We start from the raw sequence: 27,609 nt of genomic DNA on the forward strand, positions 1-27,609 counted from the left end.
GGATAACTGAGATCTAAGGCCATTTCATGAGAAAAGATCTGGTAGCAGAGAATGGTAACCGCACCAAGGATGAGAATCAAATCACTCCCAAATCTCTCCTATTACTTGGACCTAGGGTATGCAAAGAACCACTAAGCATCAGGAGCCCAACCAGGCACTGCAGGGTGTGGCAGAAATGCACTGATGCTCCCCAGGGCACTCAAAATTCCCCTTCACAGGTGAGAGATCCTTTTCAGCGCCCTAGACCAGGAGGGGACTCCTTTTAACTAACCAAGTGAAATGCAGCCTATCAAATCCTTGCAGCAACAACAGCTCCAACCATGGCTAGAGCCACTAGAAGAACAATGCAAAGACCTTGTTAACGGAATTTCAGTGATTCATTACCAACACATATTGACTAAAATTTTACCTACCTTGAAATCTCAGAACACTTCCACCAAAAGCAAAGCACTTATCCAGTGTATTTTTTGTAAAGATTTTATTTTTTTTATTTGAGGGGGGAGTAGAGGGAGAGGGAGAAGCAGACTCCCTGCTGAGTGGGGAGGCCAATGCAGGCTTGATCCTAAGACCCTGAGATCACGACCTGAGCCAAAGGCAGACACTTAACCGAATGAGCCACCCAGGCACCTCCTGCCCAGTGTATTATAGTAATTTCTTTACCTTCTCATTCCCCTGCTAAGCTGTCAGCTCCAGGTAGGCCTGGATAGTGCCTTGTTCACCTTTGAGTATCTTAACTTGATATAGTCTACATTGTGAGGCAAACATCTGGTCCAATTCTGAAAGTTTTATGTAATGATCATTTGAATAACAATATCTTTTTTGTTTATTTTTCAAAAAATGAGTTCCAAGAAATGAGACACCATGACTAAGTAACTCTCATTAAATAAACAAAAAACCTCAGTGTGCCGAGGTTTGCCATTTGCCTCGGTGTGCTGTTTGGTAGAACTGTTCGGTAAATTTGTTTTACCAGTAGTGGGCCTAAAGACAGACAAACTCACCTACTGAATATGACTATCATTTAGCAGATATCAGTAATAATAGTGGCTATAGTAGATGCACTTAAGTACGTGAATATGAATGAGCCTCATCCCATCAATAAAATAATTAAACAGGTATATCTATATAGTAAAGGGTAGCTAATGAATTAAATTTGCACCGTAGTATAGCTAAATTTGTAAATGAGCTTTCCCATGATTAGTAACAAAAATCTCTTAAATGTATTCACTAGAACACATGATGAATTCTGTGCAAAATGAAGGCAAGTTTTTCTATTTACATACTGACCATGAATAGCAAACTTGTAAAAACAAAAGGACCACTAGCACTCTGTACAATCACAGAGTGACAAAACTTATATAAGTAGAAGTATTAAAAACAAATATGGGAGGAATGCCTGAATGTCTTGGTCAGTAAGAATCCGACTCTTGATTTCAAATCAGGTCATGATCTCAGAATCCTGAGATAGAGAGCCCCATGTTGGGCCCCACACTGGGTATGGAGCCTGGTTAGGATTCTCTTTCCCTCTGCCCCTCTTTGCTCACGATCTCTCTCGAAATGAAATGAAATGAAATGAAATGAAATGAAATGAAATGAAATGAAATGAAAGATGGGGCTAGGCTAGTCTTTAAACTACATGATCTTTAAACTACATGAGTAGCATCATACTACTAGCTAATCCTTTAAACTGGAAATAAATCTAAAATCCTGTTCATGTCCAAGGCCATCCAGAGGCAAGCAGCAAAGAACACAACCCTCTTTTTCACTTTCTTCCTAATGCCACAGAGTAGTATAAATCTATCAAGTTAGATTCACCTATATATTAAAAATTAGTGGTTCTAATTTGACAGGTCTTTTCCATATACTGTGGAATTTAGATATGTTTGAACCAGCACTTCCTGACTCTGCCTTCCCTTTTTTGTGTCTATTGAAATTCTACCCATTCCTCCTCTAAGACCCAGCTCAAATACCATCTCCTTTGGTCTTTCCTCCACTCCTACCAATTCCCAAGTTCTGCTATGAATGTAAATCTATTCTTCTAGGGGTGCCCAGGTGGCTCAGTCGGTTAAGCATCCACCTTCAGCTCAGATCATGGTCTCAGGGTTCTGGACTGAGCTCCAAGTCAGGCTCCCTGCTCAGAGGGAAATCTGCTTTTCCCTCTCCCTCTGCTCCCTGATCATCCTTTCTCTCACTCTATCTCAAATGAATAAAATATTTTTAAAAACAAAACAAAAGAACCCAAAACCTGTTCTTAAGGTTCACAATTGTGTTTCTCTTTCTTGTAACTATTAACATAGGGTATTATCTTATCACTCCTTACAAATAAGAAGCTCCTTAAAGAGAAGGATCAATTTCTGATACAATATCTGTAGTATTACAGCACAGCAACATGAAAATAATAGGGTACTCGTATATACTTGTTGAACTGAACTAAGGAGACAAGAGTCTGGTACAGGCTCTTCTATCCTTTTTCCCTTCCTTCAACAGGGCAAAAGCATCCTGTTGACTTGAGGCCATTCTCTGTATTCTTATTGAGAAACAAGAGTAAGTTAAACTAACAAACACAGTGCTGGATATCAATCCATTCCTTCCTTGTACCCCCTGGTTCCCTATGGGACACTTTTTCCCATTTATTTTCTTATATTTATAAAACAAGTAATATCTGCAAATTCCTAAAATTTGTAATATTTTCTAGAAATTAGTAATAATGTTATTACATGCTGTAACACTAATCCTGAACAACAAAGGCTCCTATATAAGCTTTTCAGTGTTGGGCACTTCTTTTTTAGAGATGCAGAACTAAGAAATACACTTGCTGAAAATGCTATTAAAATTTTGGGCTCAAGCCCAAGACGATGAGGAGAGAACTATTACTCTTTGTATCTGAGATAATGCAAGTCCATAATAACTACCTAAACTCAATACGTCTCTATTAACATATAGACAATATACTTCTACCACCAATTATAGGATCTCTCCCCAAGCCCCAAAAAAGTATTAAGAAGGGCTTTACTTCTCTACAGTGTTTAAAGTTTTGTATTATGTAATAATAAAAACTCTCCTTGATTTTGAAAGTTTTTTATTAAAGTTAGGTCTTAAGTAGATTATAAGAAATTAAAATCGGGAGTTTTAGAAAGTAAGACTTCCATTAGAGACAATTACAGTTACATAATATTCTCATAATAGTACATGGTCGATACTACTAGTCTTTTGGAGAAACAAAAAAAAAATGCTATAAATGTAGTTCCCTTGTATATGAGGGAAACACGGTTTTGTTTTTTAAGGATGTACTTATTTTAGAGAAAGAGTATAAGGGGAAGGGGCAGAGGAAGAGGGAGAGGGAGGGAGAGTCTGAATTCTGAGAGCGGGAGAGGGAAAGAGTCTGAACATTGAGCCTGTTGGGAGGCTTGATCTCAAGACCCTGAGTTCACGATTCTAGCAAAAAACCAAGAACCAGACACTTAACCAACTGTGCCACTAGGCACCCCAGGGAAACATACTTTTAACTCAAATTTCTATACTCAGCATCTACCACCTAGGTTGTAACAAAATCAAAAGGCCTTTAGGTTATTCTAATGGAACACAGATTGCCAAGACAGTTTCCAGATCTTTCAAAACACAATGATTAACAAAATGCAGATCACTTGCTTAGCTTAGAGGAATCAGGAAAAAAACATTAAATACAATTGATTTCTGGAGATTGACAAAATGTAAGCATTTTAACCACTTTACACACTGAGTAGTAAAAATAACAAGAAACTCATGCTAATTTACGTTGAGAAAGTGCCTTTCACACAGTCTTGCAGGAACACAACAGCTGAGCAAATTAAAGTGTGTTTGATTTTACATTGAATTATATTTAACTTCAATTGTAATGAAATTTAAAAGAAAAACAAGTTTTTGTTTAGTTTTGAAAAGGACTGGTATGTTTTAATTTTTGCCTGGAATAGAAAATCTGATCTGAATAATAAAATAATAAAAAAAAATCTGATAATGAATTCTCATTAACTTCATTTCTATGAAGTTAGATGGTGTCAACCTCTAAATCTATAAAGAAGAACTACCAAATTGTGCTTTAATGTACACAGGTAAATTTAAAATCTATTGTAATCAGAATTAAAATCATGAGTTGTTATGTTCATTTTTTTAATTAAAGATTTATTTATTTGAAAGAGAGAGAGCATGCACTAGTTGGGTGGGGTGGCAGGGGGAGGCAGAGGCAGGGGAGAATCTCAAGCAGACTCCCTAACCCTGAGAGATCAGGACTTGAGCTGAAACCGAGTCAGATGCTCAGCTGACTGAACCACCCAGGTGTCCCCGTTATGCTCATTTAAATGGATGGTTTACAAACTTTTTGGTATCAGGACCTCTATATCAAAAATTATTGACCCCAAAAGCTTTTATGTAAATAATATCAATAATTATCATTTAAGAAATTAAACCAAAGAACATTTTGAAGTATTATTCATTTAAAAGTAAAAACAGGGGCACCTGAGTGGCTCAGTCGGTTAAGCATCTGCCTTCAGCTCAGGTCATGATCTCAGGGTCCTGGGATCAAGCCCTAGGTCCTGCTTCCTGCTCAGCAGGGAGCCTGCTTCTCTCTCTCTCCCATGCTTGTCCTTTCTCACTAATAAATAAGTAATTTTTTTAAAGTAAAAGCAGAAGTAATAACCCATTACATGTGAACACAAATGAATTTTTTGAGACTATACACAGCAGCAAAAAATCACTGAGAAGGGGAGCGTTATTTTACATTGGTACAATATCTGGCTTAATTAAAAGGAACTGGAGTTTTATATTTGCTTCTGCATTCAAACTATTGCTGTTGTGGTGATTGTACAAATGAACAAAATTGGCCTCAAAAATTGAAAAGGAAGGTGTATTTTAATAGCCTTTTCACATAATTTTGCACATTCTTTGGTACTACAACTGGACAGATGGTAGCTTTTAAAAGTTTGTTGCAATGTGGAATCTGAAACCTTATCAATAAACTTCTTTCTCTGCTACATTAAAACCCATTGGCTTAGCTTTTACTTTGAATTGATCATCTACCCACATATGATTTTATAAAGTTAATCACTGGTCATTTAGAAAGTACTGCTTAGGGGCGCCTGGGTGGCTCAGTGGTTGAGTGTCTGCCTTTGGCTCAGGGCATGATCCTGGAATCCCAGGATCAAGTCCCACGTTGGGGTCACTGCATGGGGCCTGCTTCTCCCTCTGCCTGTGTCTTTGCCCCTCTCTCTCTGTGCGTGTCTCTCATGAATAAATAAATAAAATCTAAGAAAGAAAAGGAAGGAAGGAAGGAAGGAAAGAAAGAAAGAAAGAAAGAAAGAAAGAAAGAAAGAAAGAAAGAAAGAAAGAAAGAAAGGGAGGGAGGGAGGGAGGGAGGGAGGAAAGAAAGAAAAAAGAAAAGAAAAGAAAGGAAAGAAAGAAAGGAAAGAAAGAAAGGAAGAAAGGAAGGAAGGAAGGAAGGAAGGAAGGAAGGAAGGAAGAAAGAAAGAAAGAAAGAAAGAAAGAAAGAAAGAAAGAAAGAAAGAAAGAAAGAAAGAAAGAAAGAAAGAAAGAAAGAAAGAAAGAAAGAAAGAAAGAAAGAAAGAAAGAAAGAAAGAAAGAAAGAAAGAAAGAAAGAAAGAAAGAAAGAAAGAAAGAAAGAAAGAAAAAATATTGGCTTCCGGGCAGCCCCAGTGGCCCAGTGGTTTAGCACTGCCTTCAGCCCGGGGTCTGATCCTGGAGACCCGGGATCGAGTCCCATGTCAGGCTCCCTGCACGGAGCCTGCTTCGCCCTCTGCCTCTCTCTCTCTCTCTCTCTCTCTCTCTGTGTCTCTCATGAATAAATAAATAAAATCTTAAAAAAAAAAAAAAAAAAAGAAAGTATTGGCTTCCTGAGCTTTGCAGGGTTTTAAAATACTGACACACTTAATATAATATTGAAAATAAAATTTAATACCACCACGGATCCCATTAGAGGCATCTGTAAGTACTGAGAAGTGGTCAAGCTCATGATAAAGGATACCAGTTTTCCAAAATTCTTTTCTCAGGAAAGCTCAAATTTTATCATTGGCAATAAGTTCTGTCAGTTGTTTTCCTTAAAGTGGCAGGCTCATTTGGTTAATTTCTGTGAAAATGTCTGCCAGATGCCCAAGTCTGAATAACCACCAGTCATTCTCTCACGTAAAAATGTGTGCAAAAAAATGATGAGTTTGGCTCACAACTCAGTGACATGTCTGCTTTGCCTGGATATAACCACTATATACCTTGACATGCAGAAGAGCTTTGTGTATATTCTCTATTTTGAAAGACAGACTTAAAAGATAAGTAAGTATTCAATGGTTGAGATGTAATAAAATATATAATCTCTACTGTCCCATCAAGAATATTCTTCAGTGAAACTGACTTTTTTACTGTGAATACAGGGTGGTGAGGAAAGCAGTGGTTACCATTATAGTGTGATGCCACTGCTCTGATTTGTGCTAAGGCCTAAAGGTCCACAGACCACACTTTGGGAACCACTGATTGACATAAATGTTTCCAATACACTCTGGTCTCTCTTTTAATTGTGTATCCTTATAAATGGTTTCAGTCATTTGCAAAAAGATTGCCACATTTTACCTACATATTAAGACAAGTATTAAGAAGCTCTTAAGAACAATTATGTTTTGTTTTTCTCATTACTACATGGTCACAGAACTTTCATGGAAGTGTTCATTTTCTTATTTGTAAAATAAATAAATCTTCAGTCAATAAAGTACATAAAAATGACCAAGGGGATCCCTGGGTGGCGCAGCGGTTTAGCGCCTGCCTTTGGCCCAGGGCGCGGTCCTGGAGACCCGGGATCGAGTCCCACATCGGGCTCCTGGTGCATGGAGCCTGCTTCTCCCTCTGCCTGTGTCTCTGCCTCTCTCTTTCTCACTGTGTGCCTATCATAAATAAATAAAAATTAAAAAAAAATGACCAAGAAAATCCTGTAGGAGAAGCATAATTTAGGAGGGGTGCTACCCCTACCATATAGTAAAATACATTTCTATAAGTAAGAGTTCTGTTGACACATGAACAGATTCACAAACCAATGGGACATTCATAATTATGACTCAATATCCAGAAACAAACAAACAAAAAAACTGGTAATTAAACCACACACACACACCCCTTTTACATGTTACAAAAACATAAGCAAAATCAGATGACAAATACTTGAAATTTAACACCAACAACAGTTAATTCTCTAATTGTTTAAGGAGCTCCCAAAAATCAAGAGGAAAAAAACAAAGCCGAATTTTAAAAAGGACAAAGAACAGGCATTAAAAGAAGAAATTACTCATAAAAAGAGAAAAGCAAACATTTTATTTCATATATCAGACTGGCAAAAAGCCAAGTTAGGCAACATATTATTTACTGACAAGACGATAAGGGAACAGACACTCCCCAAAATTGTGGGAATGCAAAAATCCAACAACTCTCAGGGACAGGAATTTGACAATGTCTAGAAAAATTACATTTGCACTTATCCTTTGACCCAGCAATCTCAATTCTAATAATCTAACCATCGATCGAGTCATAGAAAAGGATGAGAAAAATATCAACGTGTCAAAAATAACTTGAACCCAAATCTAATCAAGATTTTAGTCCACACTTCAAATTAACAGGAAACAGAGGTTTAGATGCACAAATTAAAAGACAACATGAGAAAACATAGAAAACTATCCAGATGATGAAATATTCTATAGGACAACTGACCCAACTGGCTAAAGGCATGAAAAAACAACATGAACAACAAAAGAAGAGAGACTAATCTGAAGAGAGACTTCAAAGACAGCTTTGGTGGACCGAAGTCAGAAAAAGTCAAGTCTAAAAAGATGAAATGTTACGTGGTATCAGGCAATTGCCACTTTTGTTAGGTGTGATAGTCCCATCGTAGCTTTACAAGAATGCATTCATATATTTTAGAAATGCATGCCAATGTAGCAGAGGTAAGAGAAAATGGCTTTGAGATTTAACTGAAGTTACCTCAGCAACAATAACATCAGATTGATGAAGTAAAGTGGCAAAATCTTGCCAATATTGAATTTGGTGATGGCTTTCAGAGATTTGGTGTACTACTTTTTCCGCTTTTGTTATATAGCTTGATGTATTTTTTATGAAAATTTTCTTAATGGTGCCTAGCAATGCACCTGATGTGTAACAGACATTTAGTAAATGGCAATTATTAAAATAAAGTTTTGATAACTTCTAATACAATTTAAAGAAGAAAAACATGTCATGTATATTTAAACCTTACTAAGATTCAAATTAAACACTGATTTTTATAAAGAACTATTAATTCTTTCAAGAGATATTATCTTTTTAAAAGGTTGTTATTGGGGCACCTGGGTGGTACAGTCAGTTCAGCGTCTGCCTTCAGCTCAGGTCATGATCCCAGGGCCCAGAAATCAAGCCCTGTGTTGGGGAGTCTGCTTCTCCCTCTCCCTCTGCCTCTCCCCCTGCTTGTGCACTTTTTCTCTCTGTATCAAATAAATAAACAAAAATCGTTTAAAAATAAAATAAAATAAAATAAAAGGTTATTTAGAAGGTCTTGGGCCACATACTGGGAGTACAAAGACAAAGCAGAAGTGCTGACCTCAAGGACACATCAGGTAAATAAATACAGATGTACAATCACATTTCAACTTCTGGAAAAATGTTATGAAACCAACATTAGAAAATAAGTCATATTACAGATATATTATGTAATTTACAATATTTGTATAACAGAATGGTATTCATCTTAAATTAATCTGAAAACTTTTTCAATGTTCTACATTTTATATTCTGTATCAATGATCCAGTTGAGAAGACATACTAAATTCTAAAAACTTTTTTAAATTAAAAAATCAATTTTTTATAAGGATCCATATCGCTTTATAAGATTAAAAATCTTTATAATCTATTATTGTAAATGATTTTTCTAAGTCCTCCCAAAATGATGTATGGACTTGTTGTTCTCAGATATTTCTATAAGAAAAGTATTGTAGAGTTTTAGCTTCACCATTAAGGATTAGTAGGCCTATATATATTTGTGAGACTTCATTTTCCATAATTTATTTTTTTAGGGAGTTCATACAATCTGAACAGGTCTTCAAATACAGCTATTTCTTCACTAGAATGCTATTCCAAAAAATACATTTTTCTCTTCTAAAAGAAAAGTCATAGATCACCACTATGCCAAACATATGTACAACTATCCAAGTTTATGGGTTGGCTACTAGTTCAGGATGCTTCACTCAAATGGCTGGTTGGCGCTGGCTACTGGCAGGGGTGCCATGCCTCTCATCCACATGGGCTGCTTTTGCTTCCTCCAACTATGGCAACCAGGTTCTAAAAAAACCCCACAACCAACTGGGAAAGGTTGAAGCCACAGATACTCCCCATGAGTTTTTACTGATAGCTCTTCAAATCCTAATTTTACTTCTGAAAGCAAAGATTTGTAGTTTTCTTAGTTGCACCCCAGACCATCTTTGCTCCAAGATGAGTGTATTGGAGTGGGAACAACCCCATTCTTCCGGCACAATGAGGAGTGGTACCAACACCTAAAGACTAAGTTCACACAGATAAAGCACATTTCCAAACCAACAGAACTTGTCCAGTCACAGGTTTTAGAGGATTTAGAGACTAATCAAATGGTGATTTTATATTATGATCAAGAGCAGAAATGAACTTGGCAAAGTTAAGTCATTCTTACCCATCATGTAAATAAAGCTATTTTTAACCAGTTTGACTAGATGTGTGATTATTTAAGCAGCAGAATTTGGTTGGCAAATATTTGTAAATACTTTTAACATACCAAGCAGACGTCTGCATTTCAGACGTCAATCATTTTTTTCGTATTTTTTAATGCTATTATTTGACTTCTTAGAGAAATAAACCAAAGTTTCAAATAAGGATGCTATATGGAACAGAGGCACTGATAAGCACTAAAATAATGCGTATTTCTATAGTGGCAAAACACAGAATACAGATTCGTAAGTCTTGAATGGCAATACTCTACAATGTTATAAGGCTATGGTATCCTCCACAAAAGCTAACAAAATTTTTTCCCCAGAAAGTGTTTTTTCTAATTTAGAGAACAAGATGATTATGTTTTTCTTATTACAAAAAGATAAACAAGTGTTTCAAAAATACACATTTCCCCAAAGAAAAAGAAAATAATACATTATAACAGTAATACTGTAGCCATCCAAGCAGCAGGTAAAATTTAATCTCTACAAGCCTCAATTTATTCTTTCATAGAGTGGAGATGGTATCTCTACTTTGTAAGATTGTTAGGAGAATCGAATGAGATAAGGTACGAAAAAAAGCCTACTACTGGGTCAGGAATATATTGGGCACAGAATGAAAAGCAGTCCTATATTCAAATTTTAGACAGAATTTCTGACAAGGGGACATCTGGGTGGCTCAGTGGTGGAGCATCTGCCTTCGGCTCAGGTTGTGATCCCAGGGTCCTGGGAGGGAGCCTGCTTCTCCCTCTGCCTATGTCTCTGACTCTTTCTCTGTGTCTCTTCATAAATAAATAAATAAAATCTTTAAAAAAAATTCTGACAAGACTTATTAATTTCCCTTCAGTCTGGATTATGTTTCCCTGAGACCTTCATGAAGAAATGAATTAATTTATTGTTAGTATATCCCCCCACACCCACTTTTTGAATTACAAAGCAGTGGAAATATGATGTGAAACTGGATGGAAAGCTTCACACCAAGTGAGGAGAGATGGAACTAGAACACTGGCACACTGAGGTACACAGCAGCTGTTGGAGATACATGGGTATGTTAGGTCATACCCATGACCTAGGTAGCTTAGCTCAGACAGGTGCACTTTTCTGAATTTACCTTGTAAATTCAGATGAAATTGGACAAAGTAAATGCAAAATTCACCATTATGCTCAAGTCATTCCCTTACACAACAATTGGAACAAATTTGCCTAAGTGCTATAGCAGAACCGACAGCATGTTGCATTCTAATACTACATCACTTCACAGCTCTTATTAAGACAGAAAGTAAGACTAAATACATTTACCATTATTACCCCATTATATCAGACTTAAGATTCTTTAATCCATACAAGTTAAATTGTTTTATGTAAAAAATTTTAATTTGACAAAGTTCACAGGCAAGATGGAGAGAAATTTAAACATGGATAATCTGCTTTTAATTATGTCATATAGTTTACTACAAATAATACTCTATACATAAATACTTGTCTTCTCATATCAAAGATTTGGCCCTATTTAAAAAAGAAAAGAAAACAGAGTTAGTTTAGGCAATTTGTAATTAGATTTGCATTATTTGTAAACCAGATTCATAGAAAAAGATAATTTTATCAAGAAAATTGAGATGCCTTGATTATCATTAGAGTAAAAACATAGGATCTGAACCTCAGATAATAATAATTTCTTGGGTAATACTTCTAAAGTATGTTTGTGAAACAGTAGTGACAAGCCTGCAAATTTTAAAGTTGTAATCAAGTAAAGCAGCAAAATTTCTGTCAGCCAAAAGACATCCTATATTAACTTACTTGGACCGCCTGGGTGGCTCAGTGGTTGAACAACTGCCGTCAGCCCAGGGCATGATCCCGGGGTCCTGGGATCGAGTCCCACTTCGGGCTCCCTGCATGGAGCCTGCTTCTCCCTTTACCTGTGTCTCTACCTCTCTTTCTGTGTCTCTTGTGAATGGATAAATAAAATATTAAAAAAATATATATATATATAACTTACAGAAACATTAGTCTTTAGAAATGAAGACCAGTGGACCGTTCCCTCTAGGCTAGGTGGAATAAAATCCAGGGTTTCCATTATTCTGTTTCAAAGACTCTTAAAAGAGGAAAACCAAAACTATCGCTTTTCTTGGTAGGAACTACGTCTAGCAAACCTCAGTCAAGAAATGCAAATGTATTTAACTACACTGGAATTTACAGACTTAGAAAGGAAATGAAATAAAGCCATCAGGGCACTTAGATGAAAACTTGGCTATTAGTAACAAAAACACTGAGTTGGTTCATTTCTATATGCTTTTCTGTTATCTTTGAATACCGAGAATCTCTATCTAGGATGAGGGAAAGTAAATACAGGAAGATCGTTGAGGGTATGGTTGATACAGTTTTAAGCACGCTACCTGGGGTATCTGATAACCTCATCCATGAAATGCGGATAACACCTACATCAAAGGTTGTATGGTGCAAAGCCTAAAATTGAGGCTCCATATTATAGGCTGCCTTGACATTTGATAAAATAAGGAGGATCTCAATTAGCCTAACTACAAATTCCCATCCTCCTATTGTTCATGTAGATAAGGTCCCCAGGCCAAACAACCCTCCTTACCATATGTATCAGGTACATTCCTGCTTGTCCCCGAGAAGGTGGTTTCAGTTCCACACTGAGTAATTCCTTGGAATTATTCAAACAAGCAAATCATAGATTCCCACAGGCACCCCAGGGCATCTCAACCTCTTCATGTGACAAAGCCTCCCTCCCACAACCATTGTTGCTCACTCCTGAATGCAACCTCCATGTGGCCCTGAGTGGTGTGCAGTGTTTTCTTGCCCTGGGCTGTGAGTATATGTAACAAGTTGCTGATCTCATCTGTCCAATGCTGGGTGTTGTGTGTCTGGCCATCCCCATGACCCAGAGTTGGGGATCTCTTCCTCACCATGGGGTAAATAAGAAGCTATTAAAACAGGTAATGAGAATAATTATATGAGTAAATACCTGTAAACTTCATAAAACAGTGCCATATTATCGACTACATATCTGCTATTATTAGAATTAGCTAATAGTGAGTTCACCGATCACAATGTAACAAGTCAAAATGTTTAAACGTTATCTAACAAGTTAAAGGAAAGATTTATACAGTAGACTGGATTTATAAAGCTACTAATTGGCTCACAGTGGTCCCTTAATTAAATATCTTGCTCAACAAATGACCCAGACAATTAAAAATGGAAAACAGAATTGGAAAATATAGCCACTTAACTGAGAAACACTCATCATCACAGTAATTGGTTATAGATACTCTTTAATGAGTAGATCATTTTTAAGAATTAAAATTTAGATTGAAAAAATTATTAAAAATACAGTCACCAAGACCACATCATTCTACCTTGAAAATAACAAAGGCATTTAATACTTAGTCTTTTCCACACACTGTATTTAGATGATCAACACTGTATTCATGCCTTCACAACTGTTAAAGTAACAATTGATAAGTATCTATAAAAAGCCAAAATATTATGTTTTTCATTTTTATCTCCTTTCACATTTATTTTAAAAATACATTTCTCTCCAACCACACAGTAAGCTCTTTAAAACCTAGGGCATATTATATGTGTGTATGTGTGTATATATTCATTCTTACAAAAATGCTGGAATGTATATATTAAGTACTTGCAAATTAAATTATTTCAGAGGTGCCTGAGTGGCTCAGTTGGTTAAGTGTCTGGCTCTTGACTTCAGCTCGGGTCAGGATCTCATGGTCCTGAGAGGGAGCCCTGAGTCGGGCTCCTGCTCAGCAGGGAGTGTGCTTGAGAGTCTCTCTCTCCCTCTGCCCTTGCCCCTGCTGGCACGCATGCACACATTTTCTCTCTCAAATAAATACATAAATCTTTAAAAAATAAATTATTTCATAAAATAACCATCTTTCCCTATCTTCAGATCCTAATAAGTAACAATTCTAGATTAATATATAGTGTTCAAATTAAATATTTGATAAATTCTTGGAATTTATACAAGTCTATCTACCATGTGGTATTAAGATAGAATACAATGGCAGCTATCTTTTGAATTCAAAATCAAAGAGAAAAAAACTAATTTTCTGTTTAAATATTAGCAAGTATATCAGGTTCCTAAAGAGAAATCCTGGCATGATGGATATGATAACAGAGAGGAAATTGCTATCCAAACAGCTACAATACCTCCATTCATTTCCAGATTGCATTCATCAATGTCTACACATTTGAGTCCTTATTAACCACCTACACACCCATTATTATTCCCTTGGCAATTTACCCACAGCTACTATGGATATCTATTAAATCTATGACCTTCTGTTTTTGTCTCAATTGGGCCTTTAATTTACCATCTCATTTTGGATTTGCTCTCTACACTTAAATTATTTGTTCTACTTATTATTTCAAAACAGTACTAGCTCTTCAAATTTTTATGAAACACACATTTATTGTGAAAATAAACAACAGACAATGAAAGAAAGTAAATAATAAAAATAATTTCCAGTAATCCCATCACCCAGGAATTGATATTACTAATTTTGGAGTCCATGCTTCTTCTTCTTCTTCTTTTTAATGAATTAATTTATTTGAGAGAGAGAGAGAGAGAGAGAGCATGCAGGTATGGGGGGAGAAGAGGGACAGAGAGAGAGGGAGAGAATCTGAAGAAGACTCCCCACTCAGTTCAGAGCCCAACCTGGGGCTCAAACCTAGGACCCTGAGATCATGCCCTGAATTGAAATCAAGAGTCAGACACCCAACCAACTGAGCCACTCAAGTGCCCCTGAAGCCCACCCTTCTATATCTCTTTACCTTTTTAAAAATGAAAATGAAAACTTCATATCCTCTGGGGGAAAAAAACAAACAAACCTAGGCTTTCCACTCAATAACCTATTATAGACATGAGTTTACTTCACTACATAGATCTAATCCCAAGAGCTGTCCAATATGCCACTGCATTTATGCCACATATTTGTTTAATCAATTCCCTCATTAAGAGTAACCTCAGACTATTACCCATTTGCTGATGATACATTAAGGTAAGAGATGATTCAACTGGAAATAAACCCTATACTGAGACAAGGCTTAGTCGAGAAGGAAATAAATATAGAAAAGACAAAAGATTACAAATGATAATGTGGTCTTGTTCTTTAGCCCTGGCTCAACAGCACTCTCGCTGACCTTTACTGATAGCTTGGTGGCCCAACACTGAGAAGCTCTTCAGTGGGTGTGAATACAAGGAGGAACAAGGCAGGCAGGCAGGTTGCCAGTAGAGTCTCTTTAACAGAAATTATCTGTAGACTCAAAATTATAGGAAGCAGTTGGGGGAAAAAAATAGGCATGAAGTGTTGCTTTTATTTTTAATCTTGTCATTGCTTCCAGTGTTCCCCCAGAGAATTCTATTTAAATATAATCAAGAATGACCCATAATTTAGTATTTTTATTCTTTATGAGAATAAAATTACAACTAGAGCCAGGCAACCCATTTTTTTTTTCCTCAGGCAGAGGCCCCAATCCTAAACTTACATCTGAGCTGCTCAAGTTTTCCATTAATGTGACGATGATAATTATCACTCATTAACTAAAGGAAAGAACTGTTGTATAGTAGCATTGTGAAATGTTCGGATAAAAAGTGCTATGTAAAAAAAAAAAAAAAAGTATGTTATGCTAGCTTAATCAGACATGCAATAACTGACAGGAAATATTCTCATACCTTACTTTTGCTGCACTGCTATTTTAGACCATGAAAATGCCTTTCTAAATTTCCTTTTTTATGAGTCTCAAAGTCAAAAGCTGACTGCCCATTGCCATGGAGACAGTTCTATTTAAGGTACTATATTAGTCCTTTCCTCACAGAAGGATAGAAAAGTGGTCAATAGAAAAGCATCACTCTCCATGGGTTAGAATTAAGTAATTTACATATGTTTCTAGAGCAGCAAACACATAAATGGGAATTTGGGAGTGGGGGCAATTGAATGCAGTTCGTTATTTTTCCTGAGAAAGATCAACACAGATTAGATTTTACCACCAAGCTAAAGACGATAAGAGAAAAATTCCCTTTTCCTCAAAATTATATGCAACCAAATAAGAAAATAAAATTATTTCTATTTACTATCCTAGAAGAACTGCCACTAGCCGAGACAATCTGTCTTTCAAAGAGCAACCATTTTATTCTTTGGATTTATAAAGAGCCCACATATCACAGACATCCCTTAAGTTTCCTTTGTGTTAATTTTCAGACCTCCTGATTTGGCTTTCTGACATCCCATTTGTACCTGAAGAGTAAGCTACTAGTTTACAGGTAAAAGGGAATATCCATAATTTACACACATGTTTAAATTTGTCTAAGAGACTGGAAACAAAACAAAAACACCCAATCTTTCAATCCTAAACCTGTAATTAGGACAAATATTATCACTTCTCCTTCTGTTTAAGAAAAAAAAATGTCCAAGGTAATCTTCTCCTTGAAACCTTAAAACATCAATCTTCTGTGAAATAAAAATAATATAAGATGGTGAGGCCCACCAAAGTCTATCAATGTTGGTGCTGAAACACTATTTTTATGTAAACAATCAATTCCCAAAGATATTTTCATTTAATTTCAGTCATAAGGGGGCATCTGGGTGGCTCAGTAGTTGAGCATCTGCTTTTGGCTCAGGTCGTGATCCCAGGGTCCTAGGATCGAGTCCCACATAGGGCTCCCCACATGGAGCCTGCTTCTCCCTCTGCCTATGTCTCTGCCTCTCTCTCTCTCTCTGTGACTATCATAAAAAAAATAAATAAATAAAATAAAATAAAATAAAAATAAAGAAATAAAACCCAACTCTTTTTTTTTCCCCTTAAGCTGAAGTTCAGAATCCAGCAGCAATAAAATAAGACATTATATTTCTTAAGGTGAGAGCATCTTGTACTAGATGGTCTCAAATCTCTATCTTTTTAAACAGGCAAAGAAATATTTCTGATTCTAGAGCTGGTACTACCTTTATTATCTATAAAAAATAGGGATTTTGTATTGATTCAATTTGAAACAATTTCCTCTTTTTACTATATTTCTCAAACAATTGATAATGCATATTGGAAATAAAATGGACACACTATTTTGATTTGTAGAAACATCTGGTTAATAACTGTAGACCTGTGGTACTAGATCCTTAGGAGTGCATCAGGATCACCTGGAGGGGTTGTTAAAATACAGATGAGCAGGCCTCACCTCCAAAATTTCTGATTCAGCAGCGCTGGGTTGGGGCCCCAAACAGCGCATTTTTAACAAACTCCCAGGCGATGCTAATGTTGCTGGTTTCAGGATCACACTTCAAGAACCACTGCCCTAGGCATTAAACAAACTTATTAACTTATAGAATTGTTATTCTTTTAGTATATCATTTTAATCTTTCCCAAAGGAACCATTTTAAATAAAACAATAGCTTCAGTCTCAGGGGTGGAGCTGGGGGAGGACAGTCAATCTTAGCAATTTGAAAAGGATATTGATTCTATCATAACCAAGTTAATTCCTAAAACTTGCTATCCAGTGGTTAGGGAGCTGTTTGGGTTACACTGACATTCAGGAAAACAAACCATCACCAAGAAAAAATGGCTGTGTCTCCTGTGGATTCAACTGGCCTTGAAGAGCAACTATCCACTACAAACTTGTGCAGATGAACTTAGTATTTGAATGTAAATTTTTCTTAGAAATGACTATAAACCAATTATGCATTACCTATGTTCCAGAAAAGGTATGTATCAAGTTTCTGAGTCCAATCTAGCTTCCCATTGACTTACATTTTCATTTTAGAAATCCTTTATCTTGAATTGATCTACAGCTGACAGCACACTGCATTTTAGTTTTCAAGTGCTCTACAGCTCTGTCAAATAGTTAATTATCCATAAACACTAAAATGCATGAAAATGACTATAAAGATAGAATAAAAGGAAACAGCCTTTTAAAATAACAATATACTCCTGTATTTTATAGTCATGAAATGCATACCTGTCACCGACAAAGTGATGGGCAAGTTAGAAGTGCCAGTGGACAATCTACTTCATTCTCATGACATCGGAATACCTTGCATAAATGGTAACACTGTGGTTTATTAAAAGCTAAATTGCTAAATGCCCAGTCATGACAGGTTCAAATTTTAGTGACACCCTAAAACAAAAGACATAACACCTGGTAGCACATTGACAGTAGGATTCTGAGTTTCTTACTCAGTTTTTTAAAAATTCCACGGTTTCTATAAATAACTGAAGTTAAATGGAGTTATCATCAAGGTACTCATTAATGATCAATTCTTTCCATTTGCCATTTTGACAAACATGTTCTCTTCAATAGCTTAATAAAGACCATTAGTAAATGAAACAAATGAAAAACACATAGATGTACTTACCTTTGAAAGCTTACCATCAATTAAAAGTATTTTCCATTAATAGCTGCTTTTACATCATAGGATTTGTTTTTTAAAACCAAGTGCATCAACCCTAAAATTTATGTGAAACCACAAAAGATCCTGAACAGCCAAAGCAATCTTGAGGAAAAGAGCAAAGATCACACTCCCTGATTTCATATATTATAAAGCTATAGTAATCAAAATAATATAGTATTGGGATAAAAACAGATACATAGATCAATGGAACAGAATAGAGAGCCCAGAAATAAACCCAAGAATATATGGTCAACTAATTTATGACAAAGTAGGCAGGAGCATACAATGGGGAAGAACAAGCCCTTCATGAATCGGTGCTGGGAAAACTGGAAAGCCATATACAAAAGGATGAAATTGGACCACTATCTTAACCCATACACTAAAATTGACTCAAAATGGATTAAAGACTTGAATGTAAAACCAGAAGCCATGAAACTCCTGGAAGAAAACAACGGTTGGTAAGCTCCTTGACATCATTCTTGGTGGAGTTTTGTTTTTTGTTTTGATCTGACTCCAAAAGCAAAGGCAACAAGAACAAAAATAAACAAGTGGGACCAAATCAAACTAAATAGCTTCTGCCCAGCAAAGGAAACCATCAACAAAATAAAAAGGCAACCTTCTGAATGGGAGAAAATATTTGCAAACCATATATCTGAGAAGGGGTTAATATTGAAATATGTAAAGAACTCATACAATAACAAAAACCCTAAATAATCCAATTTAAAAGAATGAGCAAAGGATCTAAATAGACATTTTCCCAAAGACACCCAGATGGCCATGAAAAGATGGCACATGAAAAGATGCTCAACATCACTCATCATCAGGGAAATGCAAATCAAAACCACAATCGGATATCACCTTGCACCTGTCAGAATGGCTATATCAAAAGGACAAGTAATAACAAGTGTCATTGAGGATATGAAGAAAAGGGAACCCTTGTATATGCTGGTGGGAATGTAAATTGATACAGCTACTATGGAGGACAGTATGGAGACTGCTCAAAAAATTAAAAGTAGAACTACCATATGATCCAGCAATCCCACTTCTGGGTATTTCTCATCAGAGACCAAAAAGACTGATATAAAAAGATATATGCACCTCTATGTTCACTACAGCATTATTTACAACAGCCAAGAGAAGGGCACAACCTAAATGCCCATTGATGGATGAATGTACAAAGAAGATGTGGTATATATACACAATAGGATACCACTCAGCCATGAAAAAGAATGAAAACTTGTCATTTGCAACAAGGATAGCCCTTGAGGGTATTACGCTATGTGAAATACATCAGATAGAGAAAAACAAATACTGGATGGTTTCACTTACCTCTGGAAATTTAAAAAAATAAACACACAAAATCAAACTCATAGATACAGGAATAGATAGATTGGTGGAGAGGGAAGATACTTAGGGGAAGAAGGTGGAAGGGTGGGCAAAACTGGTGAAGGGGATCAAGAGGTCCAAATTTTCAGCTTTCAAATAAACTAGTGGGGATGTAATATAAAGCATGGTGACTATAGTGAATAATATAGCAAAATTAAAAGTTGCTAAGAAAATAAATCTTAAAAGTGCTCATCACAAGAAAAAAATGTCATAACCTTGTATGACAGGTTATTAGACTTGTTGTGGTTATTGTTTTGCAACGTATAGAACTGTCTAATCATTATGCTGTACACCTGAAACTAATATAATGTATGTTGATTATACTTAAAAAACAAAACAAAACCAAGAGCATCAGATTTTATATTTACTTCATAAATATAAGAGTAAGATAAGCCTAATCATCCATATCATTATTTGTGTTATGTACATTTAATTCCCCCATATATAATCATAACAATATGCAATCATAACAAGAGTTGGTCAAAAGAACTCCCTACCAGATCTAGTATGAAGCACACGATATTAAAATGCATAGCTGTCAGTCTTCACTTCAATGTAAATTCTGATTGAATGAATAGGGTCTGAATCTTGCACTTTGTATGGGCTGTGTCATTCATTGCTCTGGATATCATTAGATCTCGACCATGGAGGACATCACTATACTGATACTTGTACAAATGTGCTAACATGGTAAATGGTGCTATTTTACATTCACTGACTAAATACTTGGTGTGAAATGTTTAAATCTCATCATCTTAAAAAGTATCCTGAATAATTAATGATTTTCCATTTTTAAATCATTGACAGACACCACTTCCGCTCACCATAGGAGGAGTTTGCTTCCACTGAATTACCCTCCCCTTACACACACTGCCCATACCAACATTCATACATTTCCGCATTCGGGTACCACCCTTGTCAGCTCTGGAGTACGTGTTTGTTTTCCTTACCATATGACACAGTTCTTGAGTGTCACTATGTTAATGTTAATGGAAGAAAGTAGTTAGGACTTTAATAGAATAAGACAATGAGTTCAACACTTTAAAATTTACTATAGAAAAAGTACTATGCTTGTTGCATTGCCTATCTGTAGTCAAATGAAATGTCTATAGAACTATCATATAGTCTCCTCACTCAAGACCTCAAAGATAATATGAATGACAGAGCTCTGAAATCCTAACATAAGGACTCTGATCAGCACACAAAATATTCAGACTCTTGAGTAACTAGTTTTGCATTATGGTGTATCAATCCAAACCATTTATATAAATTAGGTTTTGCAAAATTCTCAAAATGGAATTGTCATTAAAATGTAAGGCTATGTGATACATAATGTTTCTAAAATCAAACAAGGTGTGACAAGGTATTACTTCAAAAGAAGTAAAAACAGCACTCTGTGTTTATAAGTGTTTAATGACCTGACAAATGCGCTTTCAGGTATATTTAGTATCTACAGAGTTTTTAAAAAGTTTTACTTTAGATCCATCCAAATTATGTTATCTATCCAGGGACTAAATAGGTCATTCTAATTAGATGTTTTTACAAATGCATTATTAGTAGTCGGCTTTTGATTAATTTTGTACACCAATGAAAGTATAGTTAGCATGATATAGAAATGTATTTTTTAATGGGTACTGTTACTATCTATCTATGTTAGTAATGAGCAGATACAATTCAGAAAGATCACCTAATCTAGGCCTCTGATGCCAAATTCCTTGTACTATCATCTACATCAGGAGGTCAGCATTTGAGGTCTCCTGAATGAATAAATGAATGAATGACAGATATTCATATGGTATGTGAGTGGCTTACAAATGTTAACAGCCTTTATATTTCTTGTCTGTTTAAGAGTATGAAGGCCGGGGCACTTGGTGGCTCAGTTGGGTAAGGGTCTGCCTTCAGCTCAGGTCATGATCTCAGGGTCCTGGGATAGAGCCCCACATCAGGCTTCCTGCTCAGTGGGGAGCCTGCTTCTCCCTCTGCCTGTTACTCTGCCTACTTGTGCTTGTGCCCTCTCCCTGTCAAATAAATAAAATCTTTAAAAAAAAAAAAAAAAAGAGTATGAAGACCACGAAAGGGTAGTAACGTTGTGATAAAGAATAAGCATAAAATGGCAATGTATATATTTTTAGCAAACGAGAATTGTTTCTACATTGTTTGTCTAAACATATATTTTTCCTCATTTTTTTGAAAGATTTTTATTTACTTATTCATGAGAGAAAGAGAGAGAGGCAGAGACACAGGCAGAGGGAGAAGCAGGCTCCATGCAGGAAGCCCGATGTGGGACTCGATCGCGATCCCGGGTCTCCAGGATCACACCCTGGGCTGAAGGCGGCGCTAAACCACTGGGCCACCCGGGTTGCCCATTTTTCCTCATTTTTAAGGGCACTAAATACGAAGTAGGTCTCTTGCATAAATGAACACCTACGAATTCATGCTAATCTCAGGTGTTCAACAATGTGTGTTGCCTAAATAATATTAAAACCTAGGCCTTGTGGTTATCTTAATAGCTACCTGATATAAAACGATAGCTTACAAGATTATTAACTATATAGGTAATATTCCATTAAAAAATAAAACTATAACACAGACAGATATTCTGCACCCTACCTGGGAAGTCACCAATTTCAACTAATATATTATACAAAAAGGTTTATATAAAAGAATCTTAATATTACTTGGGGTTTAGGGCTGAGGTGCCTTTAGTGAACCACATCTTCCCACAAACTCCTCTCCTCAACATAAACCCTTTGTAAACTGGAAACTCCTCTGTAAACCTTCTGTAGACAGTGCATACAAAATGTAGATGGGGGAGGCCAGTTGCAGGACACCATTCCCAGGGGATTTGTGTTTCCCTTTAGTATCATTTTCACCTTACTGTAGAGAGCCAAAATGAATGGTGGAAATGAGCATTCATGTTATTTCTTATCTTCACGAATAACTGTTTCCTACTGCAAAATATTACTAAAAACTGAGAACATTTCTTAGAAGTCCTTATTCAAGAAACAAAACACTTAAATTCAAAATGTTACCAGACAATGTCTTCTGTCAGATATGTTGGCAGTATTGAATAAATCCACATTACTGAACTAATGAATGACTGGTTGGCAAAAAGAAATAGGATAAAGTGCTGGAAAATTAGGAAAAAAAAAACACATCCTAGGATTAGGAAGAATGATCGCATAATTAACAACAGACATAGATAAAAGAGCTAATTAGATAGGTCAAAACTGTCAATGAGAACCTCAATTTGTTTCTCAATTGATTTAATCATTTAAAGAAATTTGCATTTCTAATGTAAAAATAAAGTAGTAGAAAATATCTGAATTTGAAATCTCTTATTAATCTCTTGAGTAATCAAGTCCTATTAAGTTTCATTAATTTCATATTTTGTAAAAGTTGTTCTCATATAGAAAACACGGAATGTAAGAAAATGCAGTGTTTATATCTGTATAAAGAGCCAGGCTTTGGAGTTAGACCTGGTTTCAAATCCTGAATCTGCCACCTCTTGGTACTATGACCTTAATCAAGTAACTAAAGCTCTCTGAACTCTAATTGCTTCATCCATAAAATGTGAGTAACAATCCTTTATAGGTTCATTGTGATGATTAAATATGATACATATGCAGGGTTTAAATATTTAGCAGTCTATGGTACAGAGGTGGTATTCAAAAGAAACTAGTATCATTATTGACGTTATAAAATGCACTTCAAAACTAAGAGTTACGATCTCAGATAATTACAATAATCTTCCATGAAATCCAGCTTTAGTTAGCCTTGAGGTTAATTTCAGCCTTCTCAATATTCAATCTATAACTGGTAAGAGAGATTTCATTTCTTCAAGTGACTAGTTTCATCTTTGCAATAGAGGATGTAAAAATAAAATGTTTTAGAAATGAGAATATGTACCTCCATTACAAGCAGCTGTTAATTAATAGAAAAAAATAAGTCTCACTCCAATGTATATACTTTAAGAAATCTCTGGTGCAAGAAATAATACGGCCCTAAATCAGCCATTTTTATACTTGGTCATACTTATTCATATATGCTATGTTCAGTACATTCTTCACAAAATGAAAGGCAAAATGCCTGTTACTCCTTATTAGAAGCTTTGAGCAAGAAAAGGCAAACTTATTCCAACCCACCATTAAATATCCCATAATACTCATGTGTCCCTCAGGGGGGCAGTCAATATCTTAACCCATGGACCATTAAGTGACTCACTTCTGGGTGGATCTAAAAAAGTAAAAGCTAACTAAGGGGCAGTCTAGGCCCAGGAATAGTTCTCTGGTTCAGTTACCAAGGGAGTGCCTGCTGGCCACCGGGATCACAGCTGGCTTGGGAGATTTCCAAAATAAAGGACTTGGGGGAAGTAGAAGAAGGAAAGCCTTAGCCAAAATAATAAGTGAAAGAACTTTAGGAGGTGGCCTACAGAGAATCTTCGAAGTTTGAAGGTCTGTCCTTAGTACTCCCAAACTGCCATCCCTTACAGAACATTAGCACATTCCAGGAGGTACAACATGCATCCATAGCAAAGCAGTGGCCATTTCGCATTTCAGAGAAGGACCAATAGCTAAGGCCTGTGTCTTGACCCTCTTAGTGAACTGACATTCTTCCTCCCTACTAGAACTTCCTCCAAAAAGTAGGATTTTTCACTGAAACATTCCCATGGCCACAAAGATGATAAAAATCATCTTTGCCACTGAACTTCTCAAAGTGGTTGTTCTAGAGAACAAAATATGACCGTAAAGGCATATCAGACAAATATCAAACATGTTTTGGAAAATGAGAGTAGTTCTCATTATATCAGATTACATTCTACCCAATATAAGTATACTGCCAATATCTATGAGTGATAGATTTTTAAATCAGAATTCTAATTTTGCTAAAAATAAACTATTAACCAGATCCCAAATAAGAGATTTGGGATAACTAGATTTCCCCTAGTAGGGGAAAGATAGATGTAAATAATTGTTAATTATAATTTAACATGCTAAGTGTGAAAACTGCAGTATATTTTTGGGCAGAACAGAAGTCCTGAGGAGACAAAAAGGACAAGAGTTTAAAGATTAGGAAATGCTTTTGAGATGTCACAAGTCTTGAAGAAGATTTTTCAAAGACAAATAGGATTTCTACATTTTTACTGTAACTTTAGATGGTATAGGATATATACTTTTAAATAGTTTATACCACACATACTTACACATTTAAGGCTGTGTGGGACGCATCACTAAACATTTTGACTTTGCCATATATTTACCTTTATATGGTGAATCCCACCTCCTCCCCCATCCCTGCCCTGACCACAGTGATATCTTAGGGACAGTCTAGAAACTGGTAGTCATTTATAGGTCTCACTAGATCTAATCAAATAAATAGATCCTTATCCCCATGCCTTCAGGAACTGCAGGTAGTTGTTGTGTGTCATAGCTTGTATGGACAGGGTAACTACATCCCCTCCACATAAAATATAAAAAACCCTGTCTTTGAGGATTGCAGAATCTAGGGACTCCCACATTCAGAGCGATCCTAATTCCTCTCTACAGTGGTGCTTTTCTTTATTCTAACAATGCTTGTTATCAGCAGTCTACGTTGATACTTCTCTGATTCTTTCTGGTCTCCTCTTCTTCTGTTGCTTCTCCCACATGTCTCAGCTTTCAAGAAAAAAGGCTCACCTGGCTACTTTTTTGTGTGATCCTCACACAAAATAGAGTTGTCTGGCTTGGCCTTATCTACATTTTCTGTCAGTGGTATTTAGCCTTTTATATTCCACATGGACTCCTGGGAATTATATTTACATGTACCGTACATTTACATGAACTCTGGCTTAGCTATTTTCAATGGTCTTAGAACTCCCTCACGCTCTTAAATTTAAAATTATGGAGGAACCAGAAGACCTTTTGTTTGCATACGGGCTATAACTCAATATTTACTGTATTAGGAATTAAAACTGAGAAAATGTTAAATTACTTAAAATAATAAATCCATTCCATGTTAACAGAAGGCAAATATTTTTATGAAAATAACTTTATTTTCCAAAACAAAAAAAAGTGAGCAGTGACATTTAGGTTTTTGCAAATCTCTTTAGTGTTTAACAGAAGACAGCTGAATTTCATATCTGATTCTGTATTCAATCTGTTGTGATGTTTTGACTGAATTATGTAAGGAAAATCTGGCCTCATACACATAAGAAGTTGGGAAATGAAAGAGTTAATTGTGAATATTCTTTGATAGCACACCAAAAGTCCACAAGTAGAGCTTCCTAATGGTTAGTTACAATGTGAATCTGAAACCCTATCAGGAAACTTAACTTTCTATACCCTATTATATTAAAATCTATTATCTAGCATGCACTTTCAATGGATCTTTTATTGAGGTCTGATTTTGATAAATGTTTGCTAAAAAATGAGACAAGAAACCCTGAAAATTGAAGAACCACTGACAACTATCGTTGCTAGTAAGAGAAAGAATGGTCAGATGGAGAGTTTTGGGAATCTAAAGCTGGATGTGAGGCTATTCCCTGGCAGCTTCAGTACTGCAGGGGACTCTTAGAATATCATTTTATTATAAAGGCAATTCTAAGAATTAAATGAACTTTTTTACTAGTTGTATAACAGAGATCAAGGCGCTTAAAATTTTGTTTGTAAGAATCAACTGAGACAATGTGAAGGCACTCTAAAAATTGTAAAAGTCTAGACAAACTTAAGTCATAACCCAATACTTTCAAAAAGGATAGATGGGATAGAGATAGGGAGAAAAGATTAAGACACTTTTACTCCTAAAACTTTTCTCCTAAATTACAATTATTAATTCTTTGCCCAACTTCTATTAAGTATAATCAATTCTGACTCTTAGTCTTTTCAAACTAAATACTAATTTCCTTCATCTGCTAAAGTGTCAAAAAGACAGTTTCATTTTATTTAATTATTGGGAAAAAATGAAAGCAATGTACTAGATTACTATGTAAGAGGGGGAGGAATAGGTATAAGTAGAAATATGCAAATCAAAAATCAGTATGTTGATTATTCTAACCAAAGCATAATATCTTTACCTCTCATTTACAGCCAATAACTAAAAAGGGCAGAAGACTAACCAAATTACTCAATATGTATTGGAATATATTGCTACAACTCACAAAGAACTAAGGTATTCTGGGAAAATAAACAGGTTTACGTTTTCTTTACATTTGTAGTTATACTTTATGGTTTACAAAGGAGTTTAACTCACATTACCTCTCTAGATGTATGCAGCAACCTCTAAGTCAAATAGAATTTATCTACATTTTACAGAGAAAACTAGGCTTCAAAGAAAGTAACTAATTTGCTCCAAATTAAAAGACCTACTAGAGACCTGTAAAAGACCTATCAGAGACCATGGGCACACCTGGTGGCTTCCAGCATCACTACATTAGCAGTTACGTTTTAGCAGTTTACTTATTTGGTGGTAGGAAAGTGGGAGTCACAGCATAATCTTTTTGACAAATGAAATTTTAATTGCACCCAAACTATGCAACATATAAATATACATAACAATGATTTCTAATGTGTTTTGGCTACAAAGTAACAATTTCTGTTAATAAGCTTGTCAACAAGTAAAAATATAACAGTAGAAATGTAACTTGAGTAGATATGTGGGGGAAGGATTTTTTTTTTTTTGAAGGTCAAAGCCTTCATAATCAAAATCAATGACTATCTCTCTTACCATTATCCTATTAACCAAAAAGTTCAAATACATATACTAAGGTAGCAGAACAAGTTTTTAATTCAAGACCTGTGCTATTCATAATCTTATAATAAAAGATAACTTTTAAAACAATTTGTTAAAATTTGGCAAAACATTTTTAGGTAGCTGTATTTTTAAGTTATAACTTAAGAACAACTTTAAATGTACTTAAAAATACAATCCAACTCTTGCATTTTGAACACTAAAACATTTTAGGGCTCCCTCTGCATAATGGTTTGCTATCATAAATTCACTGCTTGGTCTCTGCCTAGTTCACTTAAATAAGTGAAAAACTGGCTTTGACAATCAAAAAGATATATATAAGAAACCTGATT

General features: G+C 35.7%; 1 protein-coding gene across 2 annotated transcripts in view; it reads right to left on the minus strand.

Moving 5' to 3' along the window:
• The window catches only part of SESN3 (sestrin 3), a 71,611-nt gene that overhangs the window by 40,443 nt on the left and 3,559 nt on the right, over nucleotides 1–27,609 (minus strand). The window contains exon 1 of one of the 2 annotated variants that reach the window (XM_072795074.1): nucleotides 8,361–8,479. The exons of the other annotated variant lie outside the window; for it this stretch is intronic. The gene's annotated coding sequence lies outside the window, so the exon portion shown is untranslated. Of the gene's footprint in view, nucleotides 1–8,360; nucleotides 8,480–27,609 lie in introns of those variants that run through there. 2 annotated transcript variants of the gene reach the window in all.

This window comes from Canis lupus, chromosome 23 (genome assembly GCF_048164855.1).
Source record: "Canis lupus baileyi chromosome 23, mCanLup2.hap1, whole genome shotgun sequence".
Lineage (NCBI taxonomy): Eukaryota > Metazoa > Chordata > Mammalia > Carnivora > Canidae > Canis > Canis lupus.